The sequence below is a fragment of the Rhinolophus sinicus genome, chromosome 1 (assembly GCF_057876585.1).
Source record: "Rhinolophus sinicus isolate RSI-liver-muscle chromosome 1, RSI-T2T, whole genome shotgun sequence".
Classification (NCBI taxonomy): domain Eukaryota; kingdom Metazoa; phylum Chordata; class Mammalia; order Chiroptera; family Rhinolophidae; genus Rhinolophus; species Rhinolophus sinicus.
The window spans coordinates 103,550,380-103,578,023 of record NC_142501.1 but is presented as its reverse complement, the minus strand read 5'-3'; the positions used below and the strand labels follow the sequence as shown (position 1 = coordinate 103,578,023).

Sequence of the window (27,644 nt, the reverse complement as noted above, 5' to 3'; positions counted from 1 at the left end):
CAATTTAGTGTGAAGCAGATATACTCATAAAACTGGGGCTCTTTTCCACATGACACACCGAGTGTTTCAAAGGCCCAATCTCTGGGCAAGTCTCACGCAGGCTTTGCTCGGTCCCAGCAACTTTGTGATCCATCTGAGGATAAAGAAGGGGCATCTGCTGGGATCTACCAGGTGATCTCTTCCCTTAAGTGATCTCTTCATCTTTTCCTGTCACCCTGCATGGACGCATTCACATGTGTGCTCCCCTCTAGTTTCTGGACAAGTCATGTTTCGCTTCCTTCCTGAGCACACCCAGCTCATGTCACCCACATTTCAACTCTGTGTCTTCAGGTCACTTGTGCTTTTTACATGACAGGAATTTACCCTGATGATTGGCAGGAGGTTGGGTCAGCTTTAAATCCAGCTCCATTGTCAACTAATGTCACGAGGCGGCACAAGTCACCTGCATGTCCAGACTGGATGCGCATAGGGATGGACCTTCTGATTCCAGGGAGGAAGGATGAGCCACTTCTCCGTGTGTGCGTGTGCGTGCGTGTGTGTGTGCGTGTGTCTGTGTGCGTGCGTGTGTGTGTGTGTGCCAGCCCACCTGGAGCACTCTCCCTCATGCCTGTTCAGTGCACGCTGTCACAAGGGGGATGGGCCTTCTTTTTAATACATTCATGGGTAGGTTTGGATAGGGCAGTTTCTGTGAGCATGTTTCTAGCAGAGCAAAGGGATACAGAAATCAGCTGATCAGTCCCTGGAAGGAAAGACTGTCCCATGAAGAGATTGTTAATAATCAGAAAGTTAACTGAGGCTGGCGGGGGGGGGGGGGGGGGAACAAGGCAAAAACACAGCAGTCTCTGCTTAATTTTACATCTGTTATCAATTTTTTTAATGAATAAAGATGTTAAATGCTCTCCAATGCTCATGAAGATTAGAGAGTAATTTTCACACACACACACACACACACACACACACACACACACACACACACACACAGAGTTATCATCCCTTCTTTAGATCATGAAGAATAATTTGTGGTTAGGCAAAATGGCCAGATCCAATCCCAGCTACACTGGCCACTTGCTTCATGAACTTGGAAAATGGCTCCCATTGGGCTGCCCTCATGTATAGAACTGGGGTCAGAGTAATATCTACCTCAGCAGGCTTCATGAGAATTCGATTGAAAATGTCCGTAAAATTTTCTGTGTAACTTGGCTCTTAGGAACTGCAATTACATAAGTGGTAATTTAAAAATAAAGTAACCTTCTTTGGTAAAAGTATTAAATTGATAATCAAAGAGATAAACAAGTAATACATCAACAATTGCCCAGTTGGAAATAGTCATTCTCTAATGGCACCTCTGGTCTCTTTTCTTGTCCACACACACCCCTTTTTCTGGCCTTCCTGTCTGCCTGTGTAGTTTTGCCTGTGGAAATGGGACACACCACCTAAGGTTTATCACCTCCTTTCATGAAGGATACTCTGCTATTGTTACTACAGGTCAATAAATACAGATCTAGACGAGGTGCCATTTTTTAAAAACTTTTATTTATTTAAGTGTGTTTTTCCAGGACCCATCAGCTCCAAGTCAAGTGGTTGTTTCAATCTAGTTGTGGAGGGTGCAGCTCACAGTGGCCCATGTTGGGATTGAACCAGCAACCTTGTTGTTAAGAGCACCGCGCGCTAACTGAGCTAACCGGCCACCCCGAGGTGACCCTTTGTACTGGTGCATAACAGTGCACTGCACAGATGTAACAGGATTTACCTGACCAACCTCCTACAGAGAGGCCATAATGGCGGTCACGTCCCTTTTTTCCCTTTTCTTTAATGACCATCTTTGCTTTTCAATTTTTGTGAACTTGGCCTCTTGTTTCTGTAGGACGAGTCTCCAGAATTGAACAATCTAATGGTCTCTCTTGCTAAGATTGTGTGTCTGTGCTGTCAAAGTGCACTCCAAAACTTTTGTGACAGTTGACATTCCCACAAGCAGCACGTGAGCACACCCACATCGCCATGGCTTCTCAATCCTTTCCAATTGGATGGCAAGAAATTATGGCTTTGCTGTGATGATATATGCTGTCTGATCGCCAGTACAAGAGGTGCAGTGGGGCGGCACCCGGAAAAGCATGCCAGCAGGTTCTGTGTAGTGGAGGCAGCGGGCCATGTGACGGACACTGAGTGGGACACAGGCTCCCCGGCCAGGACTGATTCACAGCCCCACAGCTGGCTCAGAGCAGCTTGCAAGAGGCAGGCCACCCTTCAGAGAGAAAGTGCTGAGTAAACACTCCTGACTCACTAGTCAAAGAGAAGAAAACCTGCTCGAGATGGGGCAGGCCATGTGAGGGGAAAAGACTGACCAAGGCTTTGTGGCGGGAAAGAACACCAAAGTGTCAAGAGAAAGCCACCAGCGGGAAGGAGGGTCTGAGTGACACTCAGCAGGGTGGGCGGTGCCAGCCGAGCAGTGGGCGAGGTGGGAGCGCCCTGCAGGCAGCCACCACAGGTTCCCCTTTAGGTGGCAATGTCTGAGCTTGATTGACAGGGTGACAGGCCTGAGGCCTCAGACAGGAAGGGGACTTGGAGCCCAGGAACATATCAGTACCGAGCATTATGGTACATACACTGGTGTGACAGTGGCTCACGGTTCCTGACTGTTCTTCCTCCCCTGGCCTGGACTTGGGAGCAGGACTGATGCCTCTGGACCATGAGCCCCAGGATGGCAGGACAATGAGGAGAAGGTCAGGAGGGCCAAGATGCTGTGCCACAGTTCTGTGCATGAGCGCATGGCCACGTTTGAGCACTTTGCTGGGAGCCAAAGGAAAACCAAGCTGATGAAACGCTACAGTTACACAAGTGTTGAAAGAACGGTTTACAGGTTTTCTGGCATTTTGGAATTCTTGCTTTGAGAATGTCCTGTTCGTATCCTCTCACCATTTTTTCTTGGGGGCATTCCTGTTTCTCAGTGACAGGAAAGAGCTGTTCGAACATCAGTGATGTTGACCGTTGTTTTGTGTGCCGGGATATTAGCGAAGGAAAAAACTAGAGAGACACTGAAATGTAAAAAGAAGAAACTTCAGTTTTTAAGTTTCTTATTTACTTCTATTCTTATCGATACAGTTTTAAACTGATTACACAATAGACACATTATAAAAATTTTAGAAACCTTTCAGAGCATTAATAGATCCCTAAAGGAGTGAGTGACTCCCAGTTTCTTTCAGGTTCAGAAGCTTCAGAACATGAGCTGGAAGTTGGGAGAGCAGTGAGGGCAGCAAGTAAAGAAGAGGGGTGTCAGCAGGGCCTCGTGTGACACAGCAGAGGAAGGCCACGGAGCACATAGAATGAGTGTGGTCAGTTTTTCTTGAACATTCTAGCAATCTGATCCATACTCACAGTTTGAAATAGAGACAAGGAACAAGTTGACCTATTTTAGACAGAATGTAAACCTTGAAACCACATTTCAAAAGACATAAGATTCAAAAGGCTCATTTCAAATTGTAGCGTGACTACTTTCTAATCAAGGAATCGTGAGTGACCGTGAGACCCTTGTGTAGTGGAGTAAACAGCTTTGTGCCAGGGTGTGGTGTGGACACCAGGGTTTTTAAAAAGTGTGAATGAAACAAATGCTCTCCCTCCAGAAGCTGCAGCTCTGTAAAGGGATGGCGGGTGTATGAACAGACAGTTTCACCGCGTCGCACACAGAATTCGATGACAGAGACAGGGCTAACAGGGCAGGTGAGACCAGGGGCTCTGAAGCATCCCCGGGTTCCAGGGGCAGACGTGTGGCCTGGAGCACGCAGCTTAAATTCTCTGTGCCTCCCGCCTCACCTGTCAGCGGAGGCCGTGCTAGACTCTGCCCCGTGGGCTGACTGAGGACGGAATGAGCAGGACGGCCTTGGACTTGGCACATGCTCAGTCAATGAGCTAGTGCTGTGCTCATAAACAGCCCCAAACTCAGTCTCTCACCTGGCCCGTGGGGACAACTCACAGGTGAGCGTGGTGCCAAGTGGGAACATGACAGCATGAGGACTGAGACCATCGCAGCAAATCGTTACTTTAATAATAAAGTTCCCCACAAAATATCTTTACCACAGAAAAATGATGTGTGAGTTTCTATATTACACAGCGAGTGCCACTTCCTTTAGTGCTGACAGTGACTCACTTGGAGCTTTTACAAATATCCACTGGTGACGAGGTCAACACGGGTATTTGTAACGGACTGCCCGTTCCTGCTTCCCATGCCACACATTTCACTGAATCCGCTGACACGACACTCCAAATCCATTTGATGTTCCATAGTTGGAACGCCCCTGGGAACACACGTGCCTCTGCTAGGTGGCCAGGGGAGCCATACACAGCCGGCATGTGAGGACTAGGGCCATGGTCATGGATTCGCCATCACAAAGTCAGGGCAAACACAGAGGGCTCCCGCCCAAGCCCCAGGTCAGTGGGAATGGAGCCGAGCAGCTAAATCTGCTGACCCCCAGCCACTGCATTCACCATTCAGTCTACTCATTAGTCGGCTCAGCTGATTTGGTACAGAGAAGTGCTATCCAGTGCACAAAATCTAACCAGACTGAAAAATGCCCTGCTAAGAAGACATGATGCCGGAAAGGACATGGCCCATCCTTCCTCATTTCTGGAATTCCTCTTCCAGGCTCTTCTCTCCAGATCTTTGCCCAGACCTCTCAGGAAAGCCCACTTAGTGTGGAAGCTCTCAAGCCTGAACGTGTGGGTGGTTCATCTCTAAACCAGACTCATGGTTTTCAGTGAAACGTAAAACATAGTAGACAATGGATGAAGGCATAATGAGCATACAGCTCTTACCCAACTCCTCAAAGCTGCTCGGAACGGAAAGCACGTCATGCCCTGTGCAAACAGGGCTGTAGTTAATATTCCTCTGTTAAACCACTTGCAATGTTCCTCATCACCAGAAAATAAACTAAGACTAGCCGTGGATTGCTGCAGTTAAGTGCCACCGTTCTAATAATTAGACCCTGGCATGCAAAAATAAGAGAGAAACGAACATTTTCCCTCTGCGCTGTGAATAACAAGCCAGGGGCTGTCCCCATGACATATTGATGGCTTTTCAGAGATAATATGAGGGGTAAAACTCGTCTTCAGCTCACATGGTAGCTCATTTCTATCTCCAAAACCCATTCTACTATGATCTGATGCCTATTATTTACCATAGCTACACAAATCCTAAACAAGTCTGCAAACCTGATGTGGTGTTTGTTTGTTTGTTTGTTTGTTTGTTTTCCGTTTTTCAGAGGGTCTCCCAGTTGAATTCGGAACGTTTCAGAATACCGAGAATACATATTAGACAAAGACTGATTGTTATTTCTAAGTGTCAAGGAAGACCTCTTTGTTTGTGTGGCAGGTTGTTTTTCATTTCTATCAGTGATACAGAAGAAATGAAACACCACGCTGTTTGTCTTCCACATTTACCACTGAAGTCGGGCTGTAGAATCAACACTCGTGGAACCACCAGAGCTGTGGAGATGGTCTCAGGCTGCCTGATGGTTAATTTTGGGATTAAGAACCTGAGGAGGAAAATCCCTGAGAGCTGGTGTGGTCAGGGGAGCACCTTGGGTAGGTGTTAGCTGGCCAGACCTTCCTGGATGAGACCTGGGGCCAGGTAGTGACCGCCCATCCAGAGGAGCTGGGCCTCAGTCCTGCGAGCCGAGTATGAAGGAGACTGCCTGCGGGCTGGCTGACCTGGAGAGCAGCTGGTTCTCTGGGCATCAGGGTTAATCCCTGTAGGACACCCAAAGGCAGGCCAGGGGTGGGTGCACCGTGATGCACGAAGTTGTTGAAATTATTTCAGCCAGGAAATGCATGGAAGTCATTTTTAAGGACGATTAATCTGGCTGCAGTGCATAGGATGGAAAAGCATGGGGCCTAGGGGTTAAGCCATTGTCTGAGAGGCTGCTGCAACGATTTTTAGGGTGACAGTTGCAAAACCTACTGAAAAGACACACCTTGTAAGAAGCTTTAAGGAAAATGACAGTGTGTGGCGATCAGTATAACGGCATAACGATGAAGATATCTTTTTGCTTGGAATGTGTGGTTTTCAATGCTTTGCATAGAACCAGTGAGTTGCAATATTTAATTACTGTGTTTCCCCCAAAATAAGACCTAACCAGAAAATAAGCCCTAGCATGATTTTTCAGGATGACATCCCCTGAACATAAGCCCTAATGCATCTTTTGGAGCAAACCTTAATATAAGATCCGGTCTTATTTTCCGGAAAGCACGATAGCTTAAGCTGCTGCATTTAAAGAGGAGAGGAAGCAGAGGCTTACATAGGAGACTGCCCACAGATGTCCTAAAGGAATGACCCAGTTCCTTTAAGGACACCTCAACACCCATCTACCTACCATTGAGTTTTCAATAAAATATGCTGACATATCACTGAGTGAGCCTAAACAACAAAGCTACCAACCGGCACCAAAAACTTCACATCTTCCTGGGGTCCTGCCCCAAAGCCGCCAACCTCGTGCCCCCCAAAGCCAGCATGACTGACCGCCTGGACCCGCCCAAAGCACTGGCCTCTCCAGGGTGACCCTTCAGCCTCCTGCACTCACAGACCCGACTAAATGCAGCCCGTCCCTCGGTCGTTAACAGTCTTCAACAACACAGGCCGGTCTTTACCCTCCCACAGCATAGAGCCCACTCTCTCCCTTTACAGATACTCACACTGAAAGAGCCCCTTTGCAATTATCTCCCAGCCATTGAAAACAACTGTTATCTACTACTCCCTACTGGGCAGGAAAGTAAGTACTTAGCATAACCTTGTTCACTCATATACCTAAAGTGCCAGTCTAATGAAAATAATAATAAATCAAGTTTTGTTTATGGTTGGAAGCCTTTAAGATTTAGCACAGTTTGGGGCCTTATAATGGATTTATCTGTCTGAGCCCATTCTCAGGATCCAGGCTAATGGCAGAGTTTCTAGAAACCCACTCTCAGTACTGCCTCCAAGGACTGAATGCTGGCCTGTGCAGCTTACTCTAACAAACCGAATGCTGGAACACTGTTCTAGGGCCTAGTGAGGAACGAAGACATGATTGCCAGAGTACGTCATACTGACTATAAATCGCCCACCGCTACCGTGATTAAAATGGAGGAGTGAAAACGGAGGCAGAGACCAGAAAGAAGAAGGAGAAGGAGAAGGGGAAGCAGGAGGAGGAGAAAGGAAAGCAGTTTCGCTTGTAATCAGGTGTTCTGGTTATTCTTGTTTGGGAAATTTACACTCCGGGAGCGTCCAATCTGACAGCTGTCCCTATAGTCCTCAGTTTGGTGAATTACATAAGCATTTGGCAACACTAGGCCAGATATCAGTTTATCTCTTCAAAAATCAAAAAGTAAGAAACACTCTAACATGTGCCATGAAAATCTACAGAAAGGATGCTTAGATTGAGTTTTTCTTTCCTTCAAGCCTGTTTATTCAGGTATTGTAGAATGACCCATTAAACAGAAAGACTTCCATATCAGTGAAAGAATGGTCCTTTTCTAACTCAAAATGTCTATGAATTACTTTGAAAATCTGTCATATGAGATCAAGTTTAAATTAATTGCTACTTTCTGAAAGGGCATGCTTTAAAAATCAAACAGTATCTGCTGCACAGAAAAAATGATGTTATTGAGAATCTAGTCTCCAATCCAAAACCTTAAGTACCCTACAGTGTTCTTCTGGGACGTTCCGGAGCTGGCTGTGTGTGGCCAGCGGACAGCCAGCAGCATCTGACACCCAGCCTGCTCATGTCGCCATGCTTCCACGTGTGCCCCTGTCCAGCCTTTCCTCTCTGTGTCCCCCATGCTCCTCCACACAACGGCTTGTAGTTACAGCGTCGACAAGGCACAGCTTGGCCTCCCCAAGCATGGCAGTCTTCTCCCTTCCAAGGAGAGGGGTTCAAGGGCAGTGCAGCTTAAATAGAAGTCACTGCTGAGGCAGGGGAGGGAATCTGTGATCACAGAGCGGGTTTCTCCATTGTCCGGGGGGTCTGGAGATCTCTCCTGGGCTTGGGGGGTCCCTCCACTCCCCAGCCACGGTATATGAGTGGCCTTGCATTTCCATGGCTAATGTGAGTACACACTCCCATTATTCCATAACTTCTACACTGCACACACGAACACTACATGTGTCCATTTCAGGTCTGCTAGTTAATACAGTGAAAGTACACATATCTGTCGAGACGCTTCGTAGTTCTGAGAACACCACATTTTGGCATTTGCTAAGGAGACAAAGAAGAGAAACAAGTTCCCAGACAAATGGGGACGCAGCTATTTCATCTGATATTAGAACACGCCATCCCAGACAGGCAGGTCCTTCACTGGGTTTGCACAAGCTCAGAGGTATTGCAGTATGTAAAATCTTATCAGAGACAGGATCTCTTCCTAGCTTGGATGTCCCAATGCTGGGCTGGCTTCTCTCACCAAATAATTTGGAAGGGTGGGAGAAAGATAAAAATGTGTTTCATCCACTTAGTAGAGGGTTTTGTTTGTGTGTTTGTTTTTTATTTCAAAATACAAAATGAAGGACCATTATGGTTCTTCATTTTAAGAGGAACTTTATATCATTGACAAAGTTAAAAATATTTCAAATTGGAGGACCTCAACATCTGGAAGAAATGAATTGGGTGGGACAATATTGTCCATCTGTCCAAGGTGGGAAAGATGAAAATAAATTTCCATTCAAATTGACATGAGTTCCTGCTCATCTGGGGTTGGGGCAATGCCCCTTCCCCCATCTCTCAGAATTTTGTACTTTTTCATGAGTGAAGAATGTTGTTTGCAGCATGCCAGTTCACCCCTGATCTATCTGGGATGTATATGACGTGCTTACTAAAATGTCGTATGCTGGTAGAGTGGCAGGGCACAGGCAAGACACTGGCTCAAAAGATCCCTGGTGTCATGGACTGAATTCATATGTTGAAATCCTAACCCCAGGACCTCAGAATGTGACTGTATTTGGAAATAGGGTCTTTAAAGAGGTGATTAAGTTAAATGAGGTCATTGGGTTGGGCCCTAATCCAATCTGACTGGTGTCCTTTTCAGAAGCGATCAGGACACAGACACAGATGAGGAAGAATGGCATGGGAACATGAGGACGGCCCATCCACATGCCAAGGAGACGGGCCCGAGGAGAAGCCAACAATACCTTGATCGTGTACGTCCAGCCTCCAGGACTGTAAGAGAGTAAATGTCTGTTGTTTGGCCTCCCGAGCCGACTGGCACACAGCGTGTGTGTGCCCACCAGGCCTCACTTATCCTACCAGCATGAGGGCCTTCATCATCCCGGGTCTGACAGTGGCAGGCAGTGGCCCACACACCTGGCACAGGTGTACTCATCCACCCTCCCAAGTCGCCGAAGTCCAACCTCCTCCACCTTCCTGCCAGAAAGTGCAGGGACGAGAGGCCCTAACACACCAGAGGTGGCCATGGGGCCCAGGGGCACAGAGGACACAAACACTGCCCTGCAAGTACACATCCCACCTCCAAAGCAGTGTTTCCTCGAAGCAGGTTGCCAATTTAAATATTGTGATCCGGGAAAGTTAGGGGCAAACTGATGGATCAGAAGATTGAACTTGATTGACAGAATAACATAGAAACTTCTTTTTTTAAAGAGACAAAAAAGCTTGGCAACTGAGATGCTAGTTATTTACCCTTATTCATAGAGTTTAACCATCATATCCTAACACTGGTGTGGGTTTCACTTTTGAAATCAAATATGTCCTTTTTCACAGCCAATCTTCCAGAGTGATCATCCAAAGATGAAAAGCTTAGTTTTTGTCTTTTTTCCCCTGCTCATCCGAACAACTCGTTTTTTCTTTTAGTGTTTGCTGAAATGCTATTTCCTCATTTTCTTTAAAACCAAAGGCTCAACAGTTTGAAATAAAAGTGGGAAAGAAACACATTGTTTATGGAGAAAGGAATCACATAAATTTCTCAGCAATGTCATTATGACCTCACTTTCAGAAGTCACACACCATCCCTTCTGCCACATTCTATTCATTAGACACAAGCCACTGAGTCTGTCCATTCTCAAGGGAAGGGAAAATCAGACAACAACTTTGAAGGGACAAGTGTCAAAGAATTTGTGTATATATTTCAAAACTGCCACATAGTAATTAGAATTATGGGCCCACATAACAGGTGAGTCGGATACACTCTCAAGCAATGCATTTATTTCTATTAGTATAAATATTTAAAGCATTTCTTTACGAAATAGAAGTCAATCAGCACAACCTCATTGGCTGACACTAATTGGTTGTGGATGTCCAGAAAATGCTGATGAGGTGCTACAGCTTTTTGTTTCCTACCGATGAATGGAGACAGAAATAGAATCTCTTGGCAATTGGGGGCATGTCTCAACATATGCAATCACTTCCTTCTATTGCAGAAAAGGAAGTGCCACTATGAGTTGCTCCAGAAAGATAAGCTGGGCAGAGGGCTTTGTGGGGAAAGGACGTGGGCGACAAGGGCTGGGATGACTGGTGAACAGAATCAACGTGGATGGGAGACCAGAGTGACCAACACCTCATGTGTCCTGGCTAATAGCTAAAAGAGGCTGCCATCCATCAATAATTAACACAGAGAGGCTGCTTCTGTTCTCATGCTGTTGCTCATTATCTTATGGCTGCTTTTTCCTTTATTGGTTGTCCCGTTAGGCTGTTTTCCATCCTGGGGGATTGTAGCAGTGAGCCAAACAGACAAACATCTCTGCCCTTATGATCTACTCTTAGCACATTAAACCGTGCAGCCTTATGTCATGGGAGCTCATAATCTGGTTTCCTGCATTTTAAGGTTAAAAATTAAGGCCTGAGTTATGTTTTGACTTCATAACAACCCCTAAATGTCAACAGAGTGAACAGTGTGCACATGACCCCCTTGAGGGTGGCATATGCAGCCTGACCAGAGATGACAAGACATCATCCCATCCCGTGGACATGTTCTGTTTCCCCAGTCTCATCTGGGACCTCCAGGAGACAAATTATTTTTCTTCCTCTGGGATTGCATAGGAAGTAAATGAGGAAAAACAACCTGCTAAAGATGGGCCATGGGGTTAGGCAAACCCAAGAGAATTGCAAAGATTTGGAGCTTAATCCCTATTCGAACCCTACTCGAATCTTGCCCTACCTGCAGACTTCTCTGTTATGTGGGCCCACAACTTTAATTACTATGTGGCAATTTTGAAATATATACACAAAATCTTTGACACTTGTCCCTTAAAAGTCGTCTAATTTTCCCTTCCCTTGCAAGTGGATCAGACTCAGTGGCTTATTTCTAATGAATAGAATGTGGCGCAAGGGATGGTGGGTGACTTCTGAAGTGAGATCATAATGACATTGCTACTTCCATGTTGTTTTCTCTGGGACAACTCACTCTGGGAAAGCCAGCTGCCATGTCACAAGAATGCTCAAGCAGCCTGTGGAGAGCTCCATGTGGGCAGGAACTGAGGCCTCTTGCCAACAACCAGCAACAATCTGCCCTTTGTTTGAATGAGCTACTGTGGAGACTGGCCCTCCATCCCCAGTCGAGCCTCCCAGTGGTGTAGCCCCCACTAGCATCTTGGCCACAACCTCTTGACAGATACCAACTAAGCTGAGCCCCAGAAACGGAGGGGAAAATAAATGTCTACTGTAACTTTAAACAACAGAGCTTTGAGGTACTTTCATGTAGCAATAGAGAACTATTGCAGGTTGTGGTAGTAGAAGTGGGGTGACACCAAGAAGTGGGAAGAAGCGAGAAAGAGCCTCAAAGATGCTGGCAGCTGACATCCTCTGGCCTTTGTGGAGGCTGCCGGGAAAGGCTTAACATGAAGTGAAGAAAATGCTGCTGAAAACAAGAGGAAAGGCACCCTTGCCACACAGTGGCAGAACATTTAGCAATATTGTCAATTGCAATAGTATGAAAAATAGAAAACACATACTTGACTAAGGAGTTTCCCGGCCAAGTTTCAGAGATGATACTGGGCTGCTTTTTACTACAAATAAGGAAACATGAGAAGAAAAGAGATCAGCTAAAGGAAAGATGGATAAACCAAAAGGAACGAGAACTTATGATTGAAAATCCCCAGCCTCTCAAGACGGGAAACAATGCTACAATAAAGAAATTATTGCCAGGCAAAGAAAAACTCCAGGGAAATGTCAGGAACGCACAACACAATGTTGAAGACAAAGTATGATTTCAAAATTCTTTGTTCAGAAAGACCTAAGGTGAAGTTTCAAAGAATCACTTAGTCAAATCATACGGCTTTTCAGAACCTTAAGGATGTGGCTCCTCAGAAGTCCCAGCAGGAACTCAAGGTAAATGTGGGCTGATCTTAAATATATTTCTGGGTGCGGCCTTGGTTGCATGAAATACATCTTGATAAGATTCATGGAGACAAACAATTTTTCAAGAGAATTATAGTAGCAGACGAAACACCAACTTAGACTGAAAAGGGCAGAGGCTCTTCAAAAGGAAACGAGGCTTTCAGACCCCAAATTCCTACAGGCAAAAAGCCACTGAGAAGACTGAGTGAGTGAGCTTGGCAGACTGACCACATATCATGGAAGGAGATGATTCAGGGCCAAACCAGGAGCCAAGAGGGCAGAGTCGGAAGCCACGGAGAATTTCTCACACACCTTGAGTGACCTCCAACACGTGTCCAGGGATTTCAGAGTCTCTGTGCCTAGTGGTGCCCATGTCCCTCCGTGAACCGGGGTTGTATGGTAGCTGCCACACCACTATACACTGGGTTGTGTGCTTTGTTCAGCTCAGGGTTCTTCAGGCCGAGAGGCACTGAGTCCAAATAACAGCACCAGTGAGATGGGAAGGGAATGACTCAAATGTGTTTTCTATGTGAGAGGGTTGATGTTTTTCCTAAGCAAGGTAAGAAATGGATCTAGATTTTAAACAAATTTCATTAAATAGCAAATCTTTAATTTGGTTTTTAGAGTGTTTTATTAAAAGACATGTATGATATGCAACGTGCTGTGGAGTGAATTATGTTCTCCCAAAAATGCATATGTTGAAACTCTAGCCTCCAATATGACCATCTGAACTAAGGAAGGAATTAAGGTTAAATGAGGTCATACGGGTGGGGCCCTGATCCTATAGGATTAGTGTCCTTATAAGAAACACCAGAGCGCCTGGCATCATTCGTTCACACTCTCTGCAATTTGAGGACACAGTGAGAAGGTGGCCATCTACAAGTCAGGAAGAGAGCCTTCCTCAGCAACTGAACTGGCCAGAACCTGATCTTAAACTTTTAGCTTCCAGCGCTATGAGAAAATACACTTCTGTTTAAGCCACCCAGTCTGTGATATTCTTTTACAGTAGCCCCAGCAGACTATACACATGGTATCATTAATCTAAAACCCTGGGATCCTTGGGGATAAAAGCATTGATGATCTTGGCCTGATCACACCTCTTTTATTAGTTTGGAGGCCATTGTTCCTAAACTGCACGACTTTGGCAGCCTCCAGATTCTACCTGGGGACACTGAAACGAAGGTTGATTTACTGCAGAGTTATAAAGTTAAGGCATTAACTACAATGTGCTAGGATGTTTCAGTGAAACAAGGAAGTATAAGCTCCTTGTTTATACACATATGATGAAAATGTTCAAATGTATTTATTAAATAAGACAGATGAAATGCAAGCAAGAAAATAATGGAATCTGAAACGAAACAAAAAGATGTGTATCAAAAATAAAATAGTTGTTCCGACATTGAGTAGAAAATCTAAACAGCAGTTTTTCAGATCATAACAAAATAGTGGTTCATTAGGGTAAGAAATAAATATCAAACAGAAGCCATGAAAAGGTTTTTGAATTACTTGATAATACAGGTACAAATAGTATAAAGCGATGCATCATATGAACCTACTGAAAAAAACTTAAATTCTTGCTGATTTGACACAAAATTCTGGTATTGACTAAGTTACCACGACACACATACTATGCCACTAGATATGGGACATTTTTGAAATACTGGTTAATGAGTCTCATCAATCAATTCCATTAATCATGAGTAAAATAAAGCTAAAAATATCTTGAAATGCACTGCCATCTTATTGTTTCATAGGAAAGAAAGGCTACAGGTTTTCACCAATTTTACAACACCCCATAAATTTATATGCCATCACCATTACAAACTGTAAAGATGAAAGATATTTTTCTAAACCATTAATTTAAAAAAATTTATTAACCAGCTAGACAAAAAAAATCTAAATATTCTATTCATTCTATTAAAACTAATATAACAAATCTTTGCACCTGAAAAGCCGCTAATTGAGTATGGTGCCAAACTTTTTTTAAGTGTTTCAGAGTTATATTAGGCAGTTAATTAAAAGCAAATTATTTTAAATTTCTGCATTTTGTAATATTTGAATGCTTTTATAAAAACTGCAATTTGCTTGATACTTCTTCTCCTTCTAATTAAAAATTCACTTTATAATTAATTTTCTACTTGTTATTTTTTAATTTTTAAAGATGGTCCCCTACAAGGCATGTTTTAGGTCCTACAAAACAGAAGTCATCATGCTAGGTCAACACTTGTGAGCAGTCAGTATATCACTTTCAAGAGTCTTTAAAGACTAAAGGAATAAGAGGGGGAAATGGAGTGATTTTTAATTTTTCTCTTTTTTTTCACCTTGCTCTTTTATGGCTTAAAGATGTAATTATTGGTCTCCCAAATAGGTAACATTCTGTTAACTCTATTAAAAAAAAGAAAAAGAGAGAGAGAGAAAGAGAGAGAGAGAGAGAGAGAGAGAGAGAGAGAGAGAGAGAGAGAGAGAGAAAGAAAAAGACAAAATTATTAAGGTATATGTCCCTTTAAATATGAAGAGAAAAAGATGATGATTTATTAATTTCAAAGTTAATATGCATTTCAAAAAGGAAGAGCTGCCAAAATGAGAGAAAATACTTCCTTAAGGTTGGGGCTATGGATGACAGCTCGATGAGGGAAGAGAGTGTGATACGGAAGCTTTCCTGGGTCCCCTTACGGTAAAGCCTCATTTTTCAAACCATTCTCACCTTGAGAAAGCTGGACTGCCAGTTTCTGTCCAAACCCAAAGGGACACAAGTGGAAGAACATACCAGGACATTGGGCACACTTGCATGTGTAGGTCCATTTTAAATCTCCAATTCATGTATCTAGATGAAATGCTTTTTATGCATCTTTCTGTGGAATTTAGCTAAATGGTTGATTCCCACGGCAGGGTTTCTAATAGTAATTAAACCCTCCCATACTGCGAGTGTGACACAAATCTCTGCTTGATCCAGGCCAACAAATGGATTTGCACATTAAATAATGAAATAAGATACTTTAAAATTGAATATCATACTTTGTTAACATCATGGTTGGAACTCATCAACAAGAAACTAATGCACGTTTATCTAGAAAGATTTTTTTTTTTTAAAGTGTAAGTAATTCTCTTGCATGGGTTTGCTAATCTACCAATGTGCTAGGAACAACGGAAACTTTAATAAATGCCTTAACTATGGAAGAAGCATTTAGGAAAAAATACCAACTGCAGTTAAAACACAAGAAGAGGAAGAAGAAGGTGAGGAGCAGAAAAGGAGTGGAGGATGGGAGACAGAGCGATGACGACTCCGTAACAGGACAGAAGAAATGGAAACAAATATGAGTTCCGTAAAGTCATATAAGCAAATGATACACCAAGAACCACTGGTAGAGACACACAGAGGTTGCCCGTGGGCGGATGACATGCTCTCTTTCCAAGTCATGTGGTTTCTGAAATTTATTTTCAAAGAAAAAGTAACTGATCCATCAACTGATGGATTACATTATTTTATAACAGATCGCTGATATTTTTCATATAATTTAGAAAACGTTACAAATAGTTCAGTGAAACTCTATGACATTCCAAGTTTTCTCAGGGCCTACATCAATTTTTAAAAATGCTATGAATAGATTTAATGCTATGCATATCTCATTCTGTCAGTTCAGTAATAATACCCAGGGATACCTAAACTAATAGAAAAAAATATTCCCATCTACTTCATTAGGATATGAATTTCTAATGAAATATTTGCTGAATATAAAATCATGTAATATGTTTATGTTATTTTAATCAATCTTGTACAAATGTTAATATATTGATAGTTCAGTATAGAAAAATGTAATATTTAGAGCTGTGTGGGCAAAATTAAAATAATTTATTTATATGTTTTCTTCACAGGAGGAGTTATGAAACAATCAATCAAAATGTTCGAGAAAAGGTAAAAAATAAGATAAAATTCTGTGGAAGAATGAAACCGGAATACAAGTTCAAAGAGAGAAAGCAACAATGTCCAATTTCCTGGAGTTGAATTGCTCTTTCGTGTATTTTTTTTTAATAGGTGATGGTCAGTACCAAATTACTTTGTTATTAAGAGTCCACTAACCACATTTAAAAAGGCAATTTCATAGCTTTATTTTTACCGTCCACATTACAATATACTGAAATTTGCATCACTTGCAACTATGTAAACTTATGAGGAAAAGTTTTAAATGTCAGTTTAATAATGGTTGAGAGGGCGCAGATTGCAAAATAGCAGGTAAAACAGTGCAAAATATCTGAAGATCACGTTCATGAAGCCTCACCCTTTCTGAAGCAAAATTATCAGAAAATTGACTTTTCTTTTTCACTCCTTCAAATAGCTTTGTCATTTTTCTCAAGATAGTGATCAATGATACTTTATGTTCCTATGATGGAGTATGAATTATTGTGTTGAATTAACTAATAATTTCTTCATAATTTCCAATGATTTTCTTTCTTAAAGCTATATCTCTGGTAAGGTCTATTTTGTTTCGATTTTTAAATCCCACTCAGTAAATTTTTTACCTTTAATAACATGGTTTATACACGTTGTAACAGAAACATGCAGCATTTTAATAGAAACACATGTGCACACACGTTTAAAGAATGTTAACTTTTAGGAGCTTAGAAATTTATTAGGAGTTCTTATTGTCTGAAACAATTAGTTTCATTAGACATACAAAAGAACATAAATTACAGTAGATAGTTGAAATGTATAGTATATGGCACAGAGATATAACCATCTGGGCACATATGGAGAGGAGCAAAATATAGCTTTAACTGATATGTTCTGGTCTGAACAGATGTTCTCAAACCCACACGGAGGATCTGAATCTCTGAAAATAACACACCATTTCCAGGCGCAGCATTACAGTTACCAGCAACAAACTGCTAGCGTCCAAACTGGTAAAAGCAGAAAGATAGACATCTCAGAAGTGTTTTTCTAAGGGGAGTGGGTCATAGCACACCATTGAGGACTTTGTCTTATGGTGGTAAGTGCCCAATCAATATGTATAAATGCAGCTATGCTCACAATTAGGTTAGAAACAAATGTCCAAATCCAGGAAGTGAGGCAAAAGTACGGGTGTGTGTGTGTGTGTGTGTGTGTGTGTGCGCGCGCGCACGCGCGCGCCTGTGCGCTAGCAGTTACAAAACAAAGACATGTAAGCCATGCTGAACTTCTCCCAATCAGTAACTCTCACCATTCCTCTCTCAGCTGAAACCTAGGAATAACATTTGCTCTTCAGACACATTTCCTCCTGGTCTGGCTCATGAATTGCTAAGTGATCCCTCCATTTAGATGTCATCATCCTGCCTGACCCAGCTCCCTCCTGTTTCAGTGTGACTGACACCCAGCATCTTGTCTGCAACTGCAGCTCCAAATTATTTAAAAGCAACAACTGGAGTGGAATCAATAAGACTGGGACGAGTGAAGGATGAGGAGGGGGGACAATTGCAAATAGAGATTTACATTTGTTTAACATAAGGCAGGGCCTGTTTGCTCTCTATGTCTTCTGTTCCCTGCCACAGGAATGACATAAAGAAAAGAACAAATTGCTCTCCTGAGTGATCCTATGTAGGCTGGGGGTGGCTGGCAAGTGGACCAGAGGCAGTCCTGGGGGCAGGGCTGCACCTGCTCAAGGCACAGGGCTCTGGCATGGAACATTAGAATCCACATTTTTAAAAGAAAAACAAAGCTTGGGAATCTACAGAAAAGAAAGTACTGGTTCAAAGTTTTTGAGTTGAAGGGGTTTTAGAGCTTATTAAGTCCACTCACTTCACTCATACGGAGGCTCAGAATTTTTAAATGATGTGAGCACAGTTTGGCCAGGCTGTGGTTCTCCGTGGAGCAACATTTCCCGGCATTCTCTGATGTCCCTGTGTGTGTGTTGGAGGGGAGGTTCCAATAAAGTTGGGGAGATGGAGATGAAACTCTACAGTCTCAAAGAGCATGCCTAAGAGAACATTGTCAAATGGTTTAAAAGGTACCGTTTTCTCAAAACCTAGGACAAGTCATTGAAGACACAATGAGTAAAAGGGGGGTGATATGGAAAAGTAGGGAGACATGCTGATACCACTGGAGGCCCAGCCAACACGTGTGTGTGTTTTTCCAGTGAACAAAGTGCTGAGCAAAGGGGCCCAGCCTTGACATGGGGGGACGAGAGGCAAGGGAGGGCTGCAGGGCTGAACCCCTTTAAAGCAGATCAGTAGGTTTCCCCGAGCGTGTTTAGCTCAGGCTCCTGAACATTTAGGAATATGATTCCCTAACACTGGGCATCGGAGCCAGCAGGCAGTTCTCTAGCCTCCCCCATCCCTGTTTTAGTAAAGACACCAGTTTCCTGTAGGAAGTCACATGTTTAGCAGTTTACCTGAAGCCTCCCAGGGACAACGTGGCAGTGACCTGGCACAGGTGGTGGCGCTCAGCACCGTGGCGGCCCTCCTGGAAGCCCCTCAGACACATGAGCAGCCTCCTGGACCAAGGAGTCCAGCTCTGCTGCATGTGACTCTCCAACAACTACACTGATGGGGACAAAATAGCGATTTCACCTGGAGTACGCAAGGAAATGGCAAAAAGTAGGTATTTCTCTTCATGCAGAAGTTAGAGGAAGCCAAAGACATTACATACGAATTTCAGACTTATTCTCACCTGACATATTAAAATGTGGTGCTTTAAAATGTGGGGTGAAAAATAAAAGACAAAATCAAATATCAAGGTAAGGTTCACTCTAGGAAATACATACCGAAATCATTTACAAACTTTTTGGAAGAGATGAACAGTTGACACAGGGAAGTCTGCCTTCACATTATCGCTAAACTAGCAATTGCTGCAAGTGGTGTCCTTTTTAAAATAACTAAGAATAGTTTACTTTCAGTGATTTCAGGTACTTTTGCTATATATACCGGGGGTGCCAATATTCTTATTTCTCCCATATTTCTCCCAGAATGCTGTCTGCAGTTGCCTACTCAGATTAAATCAGAGATATTCCCCTCAAATTAGGAAGTGCACGTCATTCATTTCCAATAGATGCATAAAATCAGATGGTTAAACTGCAAAGCTTATGTTTTGTTAACTCCCCTTTTCCACTGGCCATAACTACAACTGAGGCAGAGAGGCGCACAGTCAAAAGGTAAATGGCATAGAGGAAATAACCATGCAGCTCATTGCTGGGCATTAAAGTTTGGCACGACCGCTCCTTGTACCTGACGTCATTTGCTTGGAAATGGAGAGGGGGCTATTCTGTGACTAGAATATATTACAAATAACTTTATCTTTATAGCTTTGAATCACACACTGCTTCTTGCCAGAGCGAGGTCGACTTAAGGCTCTGAAAATGTTTGCTCTGGGCTGTTTACTTCCCTTTACAGAAGCAATATCTGCATTGCACCCTGCGTTTACAGAATGAGGGAAAGAATGGAAATAATGGTTTGCGTGGTCCTGGGACACACCTTCAGTGCGGCATTTCATTGTCTGGCCAGGTGTCTGGTGCAGAACAGAGACAGACTTGGAGATGCAAGTTTAAACAAACAACTGGTTATCTGAAACTCGGAGGTCTGCACACTTCAGTTTGGACTTTCCCATAAACCGGCAGCAGGCTTTCCTACAGCATGCGGATGGGAGTCTGTTCTGGGGCCATAAATCCCAAGATTTCCCCAGCTGCATTCCTACCCTTCTCATAACACCACAAAGCCAGCTCCCTCGCGTCAGAGAGCAGCAGATACAGCTCCTGTGCCAGACACGGGCCCCACGGGTGTCTGTTAGCCTCGCCAAGATATGTGAGATGTCCCTGGTTCTGAGCACACCCTCCACAGTCAGTACTGATGGACGAGCTTCTCAGGCTGGAAGCGGCTCAGACCCGCCACTCCAAATGTGCAGAATTGGCATTCTGATGACTGAGAGCTGAAGGCAGATGCAGGAAGGGCTCTCTGACGTCCTCTTTCTACCTAACAGCAGGTCACCACATAGCCCCTGAGAATGGTGCCCCCTCCCACCCCCGGGCAGGAGGAGCAGACCATCCCTGCCAGAATGGACCTGCAGACATGCCTACGGGAATAATCCCAGCCTCCATTCGACCCCCACAGTCCTAGGCCCTGCCCCACAGTTACTGCCCTTAACTCGAGCCACTTGGTCTCGTCACAGCCCCACAGTTAGTCCTTCTTAGTGTAACAGGGAGATACACTTCTGGGCCTATGGCTTCTTCAGGGTTCCTTCCCCTCTGAAGACTCCCGTGTGCACATTAAAATAGTAGATACATGTGTATGCTTTTCTTCCGCTAATCTGTCAATGTCAGTGTAATTTTCAGGCCAGCCACGGACCTAAGACGGTAAAAGGATGGGTTTCCTCTCCTAGAAGCTCATGTTGCGAACACATGGCTGTGAGCAAAAGCTCCCTCAGAAGACTGCTTCTTCCTGCACATTCCTCAGGCACAACTGTTTCTAACAGGCGGCTACTTCCAGGCTCGGTGGGATGGGGCCTTTCCTGTGGAAGCCCTATCCTTTGATGTCTAAATTACCACCTGATTTTCAGTGTAGAGATAGTGTACAATATGAATTACTCAACACCCATGTGTCTAACTCAGCAGGTATCTAACTCCCTTCATAGGAAACGAAGTCTGAGGCCTCAGGAACTGTGTCCTAACATGGATAATGCCTAGTTCACACTTCCTCTGCAGTTCATGTTTGAAAAGAACTGTTCTATACATTCCATCATTCCATCATGTCACAACCTTGTGAGCTTCCAAGAGAAAGTCTCTCCAAGGTCACCCAGAAAGCAAGCAGCAAGTCCTGACACAGCCACCATATGGCATCCGTTGGGATAGGGCCAAGAGATTTAGTTTATCAGGCATCAGGGATGAGAACTGGCACTGGTCTGAGAGATCTTCACAGCAGTGAGAAGCGCCCATGCTTTGTCCCACGAACCACGATAGTCACCACTCCTTTGTGTATGGCACACCTTGGAAACAACCCTCCTGATCCTGCCAGCTCTACAACCTTAGAGAACAACATGGGAGCCCCTTTCCGGACAAAGGGAAACAACAAGTGCTCGCCAAGCCCCACGGCCACTGCCTACAGGCTGCCTTATGGGAACACCACGTCACTGATGACATTACTCAGAAATCACAGGTACAGGGGGAAATACGTCTGATTTTCATTTTCCCCTCAAAAATATCTCATTACCCAACTTAAATTCACTTCTTCTGTGGGTACTTTTGCTATATATACCGGGGGTGCCAAAAACATGTATATACAAGTGGACACTTTGGTCAACGTTGCTCAGGAAGTAGTCCACCGTAATCAGAAGTGTCTGGACGCTGATGGTAACCACTTTGAGCACCTCTCGTAATTGCAGAAGTCAATTGTGACTTGTATTCATCTATTGTTATCGGTATATATTGAGTGCTATAATTTTAATACAGTTTTCCTTTCTTAAAATGTGTATACATTTTTTGGCACCCTCTATATGTGTCTACACAAACACACACACACACACACACACACACACACACACACACACACACACAAACACGAATTCTGTCAATTAAGTTCCCGAACTCATTGCAACAATGTTGCTAATCTTTTTTGATATTAAAGGGATTATTCATTATGCATTTGTACCAACTGGACAAATTGTTAACCAAGTTTACTATTTAGAAGTGCTGAAAAGGCTGCATGAAAAAGTTAGACCACCTGAACTTTTTGCCAACAATTCATGGCTCTTGCATCACGACAATGCACCAGCTCACACAGCACTGTCTGTGAGGGAGTTTTTAGCCAGTAAACAAATAACTGTATTGAAACACCCTCCTTACTCACCTGATCTGGCTGCCAATGACTTCTTTCTTTACCCAGAGATAAAGCAAATTTTGAAAGAAAGACATTTTGATGACATTCAGGACACCAACGATAATATGGCGACAGCTCTGACGGCCATTTCAGAAAGAGTTCCAGAATTGCTTTGAAGGGTGGACTAAGTGCTGGCATCAGTGTATACTTTGAAGGTGACCATAGTGATATTCTGCAATGAGGTATGTAGCACTTTTTCTAGGATGAGCTCACGAACTTGTCAGACCTCATATATATCAATCAAATAATTATAATATAATGATAATTAATTTAAATATAATTAATATGTTAATATTATAATTGATTATATGTGTAATTATTATATAACATATAATACAATATATATTATGTATTATTGTATATAGCATATACAATGTTATGCTATATTATATAATTATAGATATTATATTTTTATGATTATATCATAATACATGTGCAATATTATATATTATAACATAACATATGTGACATAATATGATATATATTATATAATAATTTGTAATCTATTATCATTGGCATCACATATTATAAGATATAGCATACGTCCACTAGAACATAAACTACGCATTATGCTTATATAGTATAATTTGTATGCCTATTATGCTATAGTTACAGTGTATGTAATTATACACTATCATAATATAATGTATTATGGGTGTATTACTTCACAAGAACATCCCTAGGAAGCTGTTGGTCTCCAGTTCTTCCCCTGGGAGCCCATCTTCTCCTTGCTGGGGTTATCGTGGCTTTCTGCTATTTTGGGCCCTTCCCCACACTCACAGATGCACTGCCACACCATGTCCCGTCCAGTCGCTCAGGTCCCCGAGTCTGATGGCCTTACAGTCAGCCTCACGGGGGCTCTTGGCTTGTCGCAGAGCAAGTTTGACTTAATGTTAAAAATCGGGCTGTGTTTGTTAAAATCATCACCAGCTGACCTCTTTTCCGCAATGTCCTCAAGTCTCCACTCTTCTTGCCTCAGTCCACATTAGAACCCCCTTCAGCCAATCAATCTGGAAAGACTGTCAAGTTGGCTGCCAGCTTAATGAATCAAGTCCTAATAACCATGAAAAGCTAAACATTCAAAAAAAAAATTTATTTTCAGTAATCAATATCCAAATGATACCGACCGGTTTGTCTCATGGCTCGGAAGGCTCTGAATGTCCGAGTACAATGAATAGATGTGAAGTGGAAGCTGAATGATAGCCTGACTCGGTGGGAAAAGCTGGCCATACCTCTCTGAACACGTATTTCTGTGTTTGTCATTTTTACTGCCCAGCCTAGGCTGCTGCATCAAGGGAGCCAGGTGAGACTATTTCCCACAGATGACAAACTCCAGGGCAATACCGCCCCTCCCCCACCTCAGGATTTTGCTCCTCAAAAGGGTTTTACCTGTAATAAAACATTCAGGTAAGACTTTTCTCCCCCAAAAGCAATAGAGACTCTTACCTAAAACATCTAAGCTTATAATTCAAACTTCTTATTCTTCTTATAGATGTGTCAAAAAAAAAAACTTTCCCATTGATACTGAGCTAATTTGAGCCATAGGGCCAACCATGAAAAAGTGCTTCTCTCAACCTTTGTACTGAGGCCGGGCAGGCTGAGGAGAGGTGCCCAGGCGAGCTCTGTGGGCAGGCCAGCAGACTCTCAGAGGAAGACAATGCTACAAATAACAACTAGAGTTTCCCTCTTCGTTCAACCTCCCCAACAGGCTGTTAAATTTCCATCCAGGTGACTGACATACCTGCAAAAATTGTTCTATTTCTCAGGCTCCTGGGAAGTCCCGGCTAAGAAATCAGAATGTCCGCTGCAGGTGAAATGAAGCATCCGACCAGGAGTAGAGTGTCCTCCTAGGAAGCCCAATATCCTGTCTGCGCCCCCATCTCACCCAAGACCATGGACGAGTCCTGGGCTGCGGAGGTGGGGTGTGCCGGCCGCCAGTGGCAGGGCCAGCCTCATACCCTGTGATCTAATGATTGTGTTTCTCTCCCTGAGTGAGCCAGTGGCTACTGCTCCCTGATTCCTGAATCTTCTCTCTTCCTTACCAGGTGTATCTTGATGCCTTCAGGTATCAGTTCTCGACTTCCTGCATGCTGCCCTGCTCCCAGCAGAAACAGCACCCTGACAACCTCACACACCCTTATCACGTAGGAGAACGGAGAAGCACAGCTTCTGCATGCCTCCTTTCTTGGGGGGCTTTGCAGACTGTACCCTTTGATAGAAAAGTGGCCAGGGCCATGTGGGAGAGGCCACTACAGCTTCCTGATGTGACCACAACAACCCCAGGAATGACTGAGGGGGCTGCCTCAGAATAGGGATTCTGACCTAGAACTCATATTGCCCACGGGCTGTAGATTCGGCCTGTATGTGTGCTATCAGGGGCCTGAGCTTACAGAATGTCAGCACAGGTGATGCAGGAGTGGTCAGCTGAGTAAAGGGGTGTAATTTAAAAAAAGAGGGCAAAGAACTATGTGACCAAATTCTGGACGCGGCTCGTTTTAAGAACGTGGGCAATGTTCACGCAGCGCCTATTTCCTGAGGGCCCATTAGGACCAAGGCTGTGAGCAGGAGCTGCAGAAAATGAAGGGCAAGGCAGAGACACTGTTTTCAACGAGCCTACAGTCAGTGGGGGTGAGGCAGGGGTTGAGCAAAAGAAATGCACAAATGACAACGTGAAGACGTATTGGAAGATGCATGCGCATGAAGAGCATGTTAGAGAAATTGAAGAAAAAAAAGCACTGACATTCTTTCTTAAAACACAGGCGCATGTGGCTGTTCGACACTCCAGATATTGGTACCTAAGTCTACTAATTATTTAACAATCTGATTAGGTCATATAGTGTTAATGGCTACCTGTGTGACTTGATCTTGGACAGGTCCTTTGCATTCTCTGGTGTTTCTTGCCTCCTTTGAATAAAGATGGTAAAAGTGAGGAGCTCCAAGTTCCCTGACAGCAGCATGATTCTCAGACTCTACAGAACTCTGCGTGCTGATAATAATGGAAATCAGAGTGACCATCCCTGGTGTAACTAAGACACAATTGGGAAGCAGGTAATGGGAGGGCGATCGTAGGCTCCTGCACGGCCCACTCTCTGAAATGGATGTCGAGTTTGGATTCGCACACTGAATGCCACACATGGTTTTCCTGAACCCCACTGCCTGTAAGTGGCGTTCAGTTCATTGCATAAAATGCTGGCTCACTGGTGCCAAAGATGTCATTCAGAATAAAAATCTCCTTTTAAGTCAGATCTACTCAAATTCATAAAATGAGTTTCCTGAGACTTTCCTTTTAAAATGGAACATGGGAAATTAAGAGCCCATCCTGCTTATTTCAATTATTAGGGATTTTATTTTGTTTGTAGGAGATAGTACATACATATTCACTTGGCATCTGTAAGCGTTTATACTTTGATCTAATCATGACCATTTTGGAATATCAAGGTGTCACAGGATTCTATCTGAAAAACTAACTCTGGGGAGAAAGAAATATCTTTTACTCCTCTGAGAATCAAATTCACTTGAGGCTTTGGGGAAGATTTAATTTTTAATAATAAAAAGTATAATTGTTATTTTTAATAGTAATAAATGAGTTAGGATGCAAGTTTGCCAGAAGTGTTAGTATAAAACAGGAGACTCAGAAATTCTCTCTGTGACAAATGGCACCAAACCATTTCATGGCCTCCCAAGATTTCTGTGCACTTTCGTAAGTAGAGCCATTTTGATAGAAAAGCTGGAAAGGTCCAGCCTGATTTGCCCATGAAAACAGGAGTTTATTCATAATTGTCAAAACCTGGAAGCAACCAAGCTGCCCTTCAGCAGGTGATGGATAAATAAACTGTGTCCATCCAGACAGGGTGATATTACTCAGCGCTAGATAGAAATGAGCCATCAAGCCATGAAAAGACATGAGGAACCTTAAATGCATATGACTAAGTGACAGAAGCCAACCTGAAAAGGCTGCATGCTGTGTGATTCCAGCTCAATGACATTCTAGAAAAGGCACAGCTATGAGGACAGGAAACAATCAGAAGTTACCAGGAGTAATGAGGTTGAAGGGGAGGGATGAAAGGGAGAGAGGGAGCACAGAGGATTTCAGGGCAGTGAGACTGCTGAGTGACACTAGAATGGGGGTACGTGTCATTACACATTTGTCCACACCCACAGAAGGTACGACACCAAGAGTGACCCTAGTGCCAGCTGTGGACTCTGGATTATGATGACGTGTCAGTGTAGGTTCATCCATTGTAACAAGGTACCATCTGGTGAGGGCATATGGGAAATCTCTGTGCCTTCCCTCAATTTTGCTATGAACTTAAAACTATTCTGAAAAAGAAAGACAATTAAAACAAAAAAACACAAAACTGTAGTGTCATGTGTCATTGGGACCCAAGCCTTGCCACCCAAGGTCACCGTTCTCCCCAGTCTGCCATCAGCAAGAATCCTTTCTGGTCCTAGCAGTTACTCAGGAAAAAGGAGAATGAGGTTTTAGCACATGCTGGTCTCTAGCTGTGTGCTGGGCTAAGTATTTCCAGCCATGGATTCTGAGGCATCAATGATAAGGCAACATTTAAAGCAGAGCCAATCTTTCCAGGATCTCAGCAAGAGTGCTTTCTGCCCAGAGACCACAGGTGCTCTCAGAGCCATCTGTACGGACCACACAAGTCGGTATCACACTCTTCATGGGAAATCCTCTGCAACCCGTGCAAAAGCACCCGGCAGAAGGACAGAAACCCTTTCACTGAGTAAAACAAACTGTGTTTAATCTCCTTAAGTAAAGACCATCCCATTTCAGGAAGGCTTTTATGTGATTATATGATTATTCGCTATGAGCTTTCAGCTAGAATTTAAATACCGAAAAATGTAAATGAATGACTGCTTGAATAAATAACCAACCAACTTGGGTTCATGTCTGTGTGCTTGCCTCTGATGGTCCACTACTAGAAAAGCCATTTTTCATTCCTTCCTCTGCCCTCTCTTCACACAGAGGACACTGAAGAATGGACATTAGAGTAACTCTGTGTCCAGGCAAGGACCTGCCAGTAGGTAGCATACGGTAGCTGCATGCTCAGACCTGGCCCCCAGCAGCCCCCGTCTTCACCAGCTCTGGTCTCTTGGCGTCTTCCATGCTGATGGCCACCACTTCTCAGTTCATCTCTCCTCGAAGCCCTTGTACTTCTAAAACTGGCTCCACAGTCTCTGGTTTCTGGCTTCACTCTTGGTCATTGCATCCATCAGTCTTCTCCCCCACTTGGTGGTTCTGTGGATGGTCTCCTGGGCTACAGCCCTGAGTTAGCTGGTCCCTGAGCCTTCCTCTCTGAGCTCCTGCTTTCCTGGCTTAGGTCCTGGGGTTAAGAAGGTGACAACCACGGTGTCTGAGAGACGGCATACAACCCCACACGTAAAGTCAAGTGATTTTATTCATGAGAAAGCCTGTATTGTTTTAGAATGTAATTTCCACTTTTATCTTTAAAATGTGTGTATAGGGTAGGGGCAGATTTTGTGATATGAAAG

The 27,644-nt window shown here is 43.6% G+C and overlaps 1 long non-coding RNA gene across 1 annotated transcript; it reads left to right on the top strand.

Moving 5' to 3' along the window:
- Positions 1 to 11,955: 11,955 nt before the first annotated feature.
- LOC141570041 (uncharacterized) lies at positions 11,956 to 26,880 on the top strand. Its single transcript, XR_012493792.2, has 6 exons — positions 11,956 to 12,293; positions 16,176 to 21,416; positions 22,143 to 22,318; positions 23,413 to 23,543; positions 23,903 to 24,053; positions 24,182 to 26,880. It is a non-coding gene; the product is annotated as an uncharacterized LOC141570041 (long non-coding RNA).
- Positions 26,881 to 27,644: the final 764 nt, after the last annotated feature.